The sequence below is a fragment of the Haemaphysalis longicornis genome, unplaced genomic scaffold (genome assembly GCF_048455015.1).
Source record: "Haemaphysalis longicornis isolate Haplotype H1 unplaced genomic scaffold, Haemaphysalis longicornis Haplotype H1 scaffold_8, whole genome shotgun sequence".
In the NCBI taxonomy this organism is placed as follows: domain Eukaryota; kingdom Metazoa; phylum Arthropoda; class Arachnida; order Ixodida; family Ixodidae; genus Haemaphysalis; species Haemaphysalis longicornis.
This window is the reverse complement of record NW_027526445.1, coordinates 109,895,821-109,903,883: the sequence shown is the minus strand read 5'-3', so window position 1 is coordinate 109,903,883 and position 8,063 is coordinate 109,895,821. Positions and strand designations below refer to the sequence as shown.

The 8,063-nt window shown below is 46.5% G+C and overlaps 1 non-coding gene across 1 annotated transcript; it reads left to right on the top strand.

The window, feature by feature from the left end:
- Positions 1-3,180: 3,180 nt before the first annotated feature.
- Trnat-agu (transfer RNA threonine (anticodon AGU)) lies at positions 3,181-3,253 on the top strand. Its single transcript has one exon. It is a non-coding gene; the product is annotated as a tRNA-Thr (tRNA).
- The last annotated feature ends 4,810 nt before the right edge of the window (positions 3,254-8,063 follow it).

The following is an 8,063-nucleotide window of genomic DNA, read 5'->3' as shown; positions in this document are numbered from 1 at the left end:
TGGTGCAACCTTGAACGCTGCATTGTTAACACGACCCCTTTTTCTCTCTCTTGCTCCCCCCCCCCTTTTTTTTTTTTTTTTTGGTTGTTGTTTGTTGGTTGATGTTGTAACGTAGGCGTAGCCTGACTATGCACACTCTCCATTTGCGAAACATTTTCCATTCCTTCTTACAGTTTTGTGCAAACCTATATAAGAAATCTGTTCAATGTTTGCGACACCATAATCATGTAACTTTACTCTGATGAAGGCAAGTCCCATTGCCGCTACGTAAGTAAACATTGTTTGTTATTGTTCTTGCTGTGTATCCGACTCTTTACTTATACTATTTCTGCGCGCTTTGTGAGTTTATCTTTCTCTAGATTTATATATATATATATATATATATATATATATATATATATATATATAGAAAATAGGGGTTGGCAGTCAAGAAAACCTCGGAAAGCAAAGGGGAGGTTGTGGTAGGTCATAGAAAGAGGTGAAGAAATTTTTGAGTCGAGAAGAAAGTGGTGAAAAAATGTCCGCCGGGTGGGATCCGAACCCACGACCTCCAGAATACCGGTCTGGTCACTACGCTAAAGGCGGGGCTGTTTCCCCAGCACTTTCTCAGGTGTTTATGTTAAGTTTTTTTTTGTTTCCTGCACTTGGGGGTGGTAGCCAGCGCCACTCGGACTACTCGGGGTGAAGGGGACCTTCTTTTTAACCCTCGGGCCGTGACAGGAGTGTCTACGACATGTCGAGAGTGGTCGACCAGCATTGAACCCTCTTATACTCCCTTTGGCACCAAGACTGCCAGAACAGAGGCCCTCGCTAAGCATGTAGCGAATCAGAAAATGGGAAATGAGGGGCTCCGTGAAATAAGACAGAAAATAAGGGTTGGCAGTCAAGAAAACCTCGGAAAGCAAAGGGGGGGTTGTGGTGGGTCATAGAAAGTGATGAAGAATTTTTTGAGTCGAAAAGAAAGTGGTGAAAAAATGCCCGCCGGGTGGGATCCGAACCCACGACCTCCGGAATACCGGTCTGGTGCGATAATCACTACGCTACCGGCGGGGCTGTTTCCCTAGCACTTTCTCGGGTATGTATGTTAAGGTTTTTTTTTGTTTCCTGCACTTGGGGGTGGTTACCAGCGCCACTCGGACTACTCGGGATGAATGGGGCCTTCTTTTTAACCCCAGAGCCGTGACAGGAGTGTCTACGACATGTCGAGAGTGGTCGACCAGCGTTGAACCCTCTTAAGCTCCCTTAGGCACCAAGACTGCCAGAACAGAGGCCCTCGCTAAGCATGTAGTGAATCAGAAAATGGGAGATGAGGGGCTCCGTGAAATAAGACAGAAAATAAGGGTTGGCAGTCAAGAAAACCTCGGAAAGCAAAGGGGAGATTGTGGTGGGTCATAGAAAGAGATGAAGAATTTTTTGAGTCGAAAAGAAAGTGGTGAAAAAATGCCTGCCGGGTGGGATCCGAACCCACGACCTCCGGAATACCGGTCTGGTGCGATAACCACTACGCTACCGGCGGGGCTGTTTCCCTAGCACTTTCTCGGGTATTTATGTTAAGGGTTTTTTTTGTTTTGTTTCCTGCACTTGGGGGTGGTTAGCAGCGCCACTCGGACTACTCGAGGTGAAGGGGACCTTCTTTTTAACCCCAGAGCCGTGACAGGAGTGTCTACGACATGTCGAGAGTGGTCGACCAGCGTTGAACCCTCTTAAGCTCCCTTTGGCACCAAGACTGCCAGAACAGAGGCCCTCGCTAAGCATGTAGCGAATCAGAAAATGGGAAATGAGGGGCTCCGTGAAATAAGACAGAAAATAAGTGTTGGCAGTCAAGAAAACCTCGGAAAGCAAAGGGGAGGTTGTGGTGGGTCATAGAAAGAGATGAAGAATTTTTTGAGTCGAAAAGAAAGTGGTGAAAAAATGCCCGCCGGGTGGGAACCGAACCCACGACCTCCAGAATACCGGTTTGGTCACTACGCTACCGGCGGGGCTGTTTCCCCAGCACTTTCTCGGGTATTGATGTTAAGGTTTTTTTTTGTTTCCTGCACTTGGGGGTGGTAGCCAGCGCCACTCGGACTACTCGGGGTGAAGGGGACCTTCTTTTTAACCCGCGGGCCGTAACAGGAGTGTCTACGACATGTCGAGAGTGGTCGACCAGCGTTGAACCCTCTTAAGCTCCCTTTGGCACCAAGACTGCCAGAACAGAGGCCCTCGCTAAGCATGTAGCGAATCAGAAAATAGGAAATGAGGGGCTCCGTGAAATAAGACAGAAAATAAGGGTTGGCAGTCAAGAAAACCTCGGAAAGCAAAAGGGAGGTTGTGGTGGGTCATAGAAAGAGATGAAGAATTTTTTTAGTCGAAAAGAAAGTGGTGAAAAAATGCCCGCCGGATGGGATCCGAACCCACGACCTCCAGAATACCGGTCTGGTGCGATAACCACTACGCTACCGGCGGAGCTGTTTCCCTAGCACTTTCTCGGGTATTTATGTTAAGGTTTTTTTTTGTTTCCTGCACTTGGGGGTGGTAGCCAGCGCCACTCGGACTTCTCGGGGTGAAGAGGACCTTCTTTTTAGCCCCCCAGCCGTGACAGGAGTGTTTACGACATGTCGAGAGTGGTCGACCAGCGTTGAACCCTCTTAAGCTCCCTTTGGCACCAAGACTGTCAGAACAGAGGCCCTCGCTAAGCATTAGCGAATCAGAAAATGGGAAATGAGGGGCTCCGTGAAATAAGACAGAAAATAAGAGTTGTCAGTCAAGAAAACCTCGGAGGTCGTGGGTTCGGATCCCACCCGGCGGGCATTTTTTCACCACTTTCTTTTCGACTCAAAAAATTCTTCATCTCTTTCTATGACCCACCACAACCTCCCCTTGGCTTTCCGAGGTTTTCTCGACTGCCAACCCTTATTTTCTGTCTTATTTCACGGAGCCCCTGATTTCCCATTTTCGTATTCGCTACATGCTTAGCGAGGGCCTCTGTTCTGGCAGTCTTGGTGCCAAAGGGAGCTGAAGAGGGTTCAACGCTGGTCGACCACTCTCGACATGTCGTAGACACTCCTGTCACGGCCCGGAGGTTAAAAAGATGGTCCCCTTCACCCCGAGTAGTCCGAGTGGCGCTGGCTACCACCCCCAAGTGCAGGAAACAAAAAAAAACCTTGACATAAATACCCGAGAAAGGGCTGGGGAAACAGCCCCCCAGTAGCGTAGTGGTTATCGCACCAGACCAGTATTCTGGAGGTCGTGGGTTCGGATCCCACCCGGCGGGCATTTTTTCACCACTTTCTTTTCGACTGAAAAAATTCTTCATCTCTTTCTATGACCCACCACAACCTCCCCTTTGCTTTCCGAGGTTTTCTTGACTGCCAACCCTTATCTTCTGTCTTATTTCACGGGGCCCCTCATTTCCCATTTTCTCATTCGCTATATATATATATATATATATATATATATATATATATATATATATATATATATATATATATATATATATATATATATATATATTTATATTTATAACCACTAACTCTCTCTCTCTCTCTCTCAATTGAAAAACGAGGCTTCGGACAAAGCCAGACTTAATGCCAGGGGCAAGACGCCACCCTTAATTCTTTCTCCGCAATTCGAGCCAATCAATCAGGTTCTCTTCACCGATAACGATTCGTTCTCTATCTCTCTCTGTCTCTTTTTCCCTAATTCTTAGCCAATGTAGCGTTCCGCTGGAATGGGAACATAGGCGTCCGCAGTTGATTCTTCATCGCAGGCAAACCGCCCTACGGAAATAGAGGATGGGTAGGAAAGGGGAACATGATTACCCGTCAAAAAATTAGGAGCTCCTCAACTCTACAGGGTTGGACGAACAGTGAAGCAGTAAAAAGTACACATCAACACATTGATAGATAAAACATCCGCATCCAGTTTCTCGTAATTTGGTAATGGTTCTGATTGTGTCTTTGTGGTTTGTTAATAAAACATGAGAGGTCTCGAATTTTACAAACCAGGGGTGTCCGTTTCCCTTCAGTGAAAGACCATGTACTGACTGCGGACGTTAATTGTGCAACGGCTGAAACACCACTGTGAATTAATTAAAAAAAAAGTAAATGAAACAAGGCGTAAGGATAAGGTCAACTTTGCGACTGGTTGTTATGGACTTTGATGCGGGATACTTTCGGTAAAACAAGTGTTACAGCCGCTTTCTGTAACTATACTCCTTCCGTAGGTGATCACGTCTTGACAGCAGTCGGGAATTCTGTAACATTTACAATTTCACTGTTAACAAACCATCGCAGGTAAATGAAACTTCATTTAGCGCTGAAGTTCTTTTGGAACCAGTTGTCAAGTTTCTATTTCCGGGGACGGGGGAGCGGGAGGGCGGGGGTGGGGGGGGGGGGGGTAGGGGGATTATGTTTCATTACAGAAGAGTTATAGCCATTTGCTGCGGAGGATTCGCGAAAAAGTCGGATTTCCTGCTACCCGTTCGTGCGCACGCAGAACAAGAATGCACGAAACCGAAGTCATGGGAAGCTGCGCTTTAAAATACAAAAAAAGAAAACAAGTTTAAGCCGTCTGTATTAGTTACGGCAACGAAGAAGAAGGAAATCGGCAGCAATATTGACTTAAACCTTCGTGATAATCATGAAGGTTGCTTACAGCTTGCTAACTCCCAGTCTTACACGTTCGTGTGAGCTTTCATTCTTTGAGCGTCTAGCTGAGGTTCCGTGACGTATGAAAAGCCAAATATTTTTAACGAAACAAGATTGTCTGTTCGGGACATAATTATTTTAACTCATGCATCCCCTGGTGGATTTAGAGGCAACATTCGACGCCAATATCAATGGGTCTTTCAAGTAATTCATCATAGTAGATTTTCGGACGTTTATTATAGGACAATATCAATTGGGTTCATTAAGCACGTTTGGATAAATTGTGGAGCAAAGGCACATCTCGATTTAAAATAGTTCCCCGTGCTGTGTGCTTACACGCAGTAGTCTTTGAACTCTTTTGTTTCTTCTGGAAGCCTCGTTACGCTGCCGTACACGAGGAAGTCGGAGCCACAGCTGCGCAGTTGGTCGTTGTTGCAGCCGGGCTTCAGGGCCAGTATTTCGAAATGGGCTTCCGGTCCGTGGTATTTGTAGTTGTCAGCGTTTTTTGCAGAGCAGGAGCATAACATGTGCAGAACAAGTGACGCACCAGTGCAGAGCAGTTACGGCACAGTGGCACAAAAATAACATGAAAGAACGTTTGACAGAAAACAGAGGCAAAGTGCACAAAATAGCAACCAACTGCTGCGTAGAAGACATATACCTTCGAGAGAATATTAGTACAAATTGATAAGGATTTCCATTAAGCGCAAAAACACAATGTGCCCCAATGTTGCGTGAACCAAGAGAGGTCATTGAATATGGCTGAATCAACAATAGAAAAAAAAATTCCTTGGCATCGAACTGTAAAGTAATGTTAATTATCATACAATGCTGCGAAAGCAAAGGATTTGCTACACTTGAAAGCAGTTTAAAAGTCACGCTAACCCTCAGGAACGGAACGACAACACACGTGATTTCTTACGTTCCTAATACGTAGCGCTATCACAACCTTGAGGCCTTTATTTTGGATTCACAAGGCTATTCTTGCGCATTCGCTGCACATATTGTCTACTAAAAGAGCTCCTGCGCTAGGTTTTCAGAGTCACCAATGTAAAAATACAAAAAAAATGATATGCTATCGGGTGCTCTTCTTGCGTTTATTTATTCAGTTCATCGCGAGCTTTATGAATCTATAAATGGGTTAATGGGTACCTAAAGAGTGAAAAAATAATATCGACGAAAAATACAACGAAGAAAACAACAGCGCTATCCACAATTAAGGATGTTACAGCTACATTAAAATAACTTGCATCAGATATATACATAGTACTCGGAGGACAGCAAATACACCAAACAGCTGTGTTATCCAGAAATAGGTCCTATCCGATTTTCTTAGTAGAGATTGGAGTTCAACTCTACGCGGAATAATGCTGAATTTATGAACTTTACTAGGATTTCAACTACGGCTAGTAAAAACCTACAAGGTAGTGGCGTTAGTAGTACATTATTAAATAATGACTTGTTCAAAAGAAGGAAAACATCACAACAGATATACTATTACTGAAGGGGAAAGAAATGTTAGTGGCAGGGTCGCTTCCGCTAATATGGCGTTTGCAATGCAATGGCAATCATAATGACCTATGATGCATGACTGCGCACCTTGTTGTAACCGACGCTGAGAGATGCCGACCAGTGTGCCAAATAATGTACCGCAGTCAACTGTGATGTACCCCAGTACTTTCTGAATTAAACCTTTCAGTGTACATGAGCCCCATTCGAATTCGTTTAAAGACAACATGGCGTGACCCACCGCGGTTGGTCAGCGGTAAGCCGTTGTGCTGGTGAGCCTTGTGCTGGTGAGCCTTAGGCAACTACTCTTCAGATGGAGGCAAAAAGCGAAACTCCCTTGTGTTGTTATTTCGGCGCACGTTAATGATCCCCAGGTGGTCAAAGTAATTCCGCAGCCCCCCACTACGGCGCGCGTCCTATCCCAGTTGAAGCTTCGGAGCGTTCAACCAGATAATTTAATAGTATCGACCACTTGACAGGCAAGCTTACTTTGCAAGTTTACTTTTAAAGCGAAGCTTTAATAATGTGGTCCAGCTGCTTCGGCGTCGCCGGAAATTTGTTGTTCATTTGACCACTGCTGCGCCTTACTCTTGGCAACGTATCAGGCTTGCCGGGCCTAGCTCGGCTGACTACGCAGGGCCGACGGCCGCGTTCGCTCAATACAGAAAAAAATACGGCTGCGTTCGCCCCTACCGCCGGCACTACAGGCCCGGCGCATGCGCTCTCTGCCAGGTCTGCTTTCGAAAACGAAGTCGGACTGCAAACCTTCGTAGCTGTGACGGCGAAGGAGGGGGTAGCGGCACCTGATGGACGAAGTGATAGCGGCTGCATTTATTCCGGGGCTCAGCAGTGAAATGCCGATTGCGGCGGCCGCGCAGTTTCTTTACCCGCGGCGGATGCCAGTAGCGTAACCTATGACAGCGCTTGTGACACCTGGCCGCGCTAAGGAGCCTTGATTTGCCTCATGTCTTATTCTTGCCCCGTGTGACCAGGTGACTGGCCGCGTGTATGCGAACTCGGCCATGAAAATGGGCATAGGTGGGCCGTCTTCTCTGAGCGTTGCGCTCAGAGAAGACGGACCGGCTTCAGCTAACTCAAAGACTAACCAAGTGAAACCAAGACTTACCCAGGCTAAGCCAAGCTTTTCATTTGCATATCCAGGGTTAGCTGAGCTAAGCCAAGGCCATTTTATTTTATTACGAGTTTTCCAAGATAAAGATACAGCATCCAATATGTCTGTGCGTAAATGCTGACATATTTCAAACACCGGGCAGGGGTATGCAATGTAAGTTAGAATATCTGGACTTGATTGCACTACATCATAATGGCAGTTCTGCTTGTCTTACGAATAACCCGCCGGGTGGCTCAGTGGCTAAGGCGCTCTGCTACTGAGCCCAAAGACGCGTGTTTGACTCCCGGTCGCGGCGGCTGCTTCCGCTTTCGCCTGATGGAAGCGAAAAGGGAAAGTGCCCGTGTGCTCGAGATTTCGACATGTGTTAAAGATCCCAGGTGGTCAAAATTGATCCGGAGCCCTCCACTACGGCGGGGCTCATCACCTATGTAACGTCGGCACGTTAAACCTCATAATCAACCAATCATCTTACGTACAAGTTCTCTCTAGTGATATACCAGAAGGCTTTTTTCAAGACTTGGTCCGCCTTGGTCCGCCTTCGTCCGCCTTGCACACACTTACATCCAGTTAAGAATTATGAACAGTGGTATGTTGCTCATAAGAAGGCATACCTGCCTTGCTCAAGTTAGCGGTAGGATCAGAACAGGCGCAAACATTACCGTTCCCTACGTCGGCATAGTTTGTCACATGCTTCATCATTTGTTGCAGGCGTGCCGCCTTAATACGGAACCGTCATACACGAGCAGCCCGGAATTCTCGCAACCTCGAACCTATCCCACATTTCTCAGTGACAG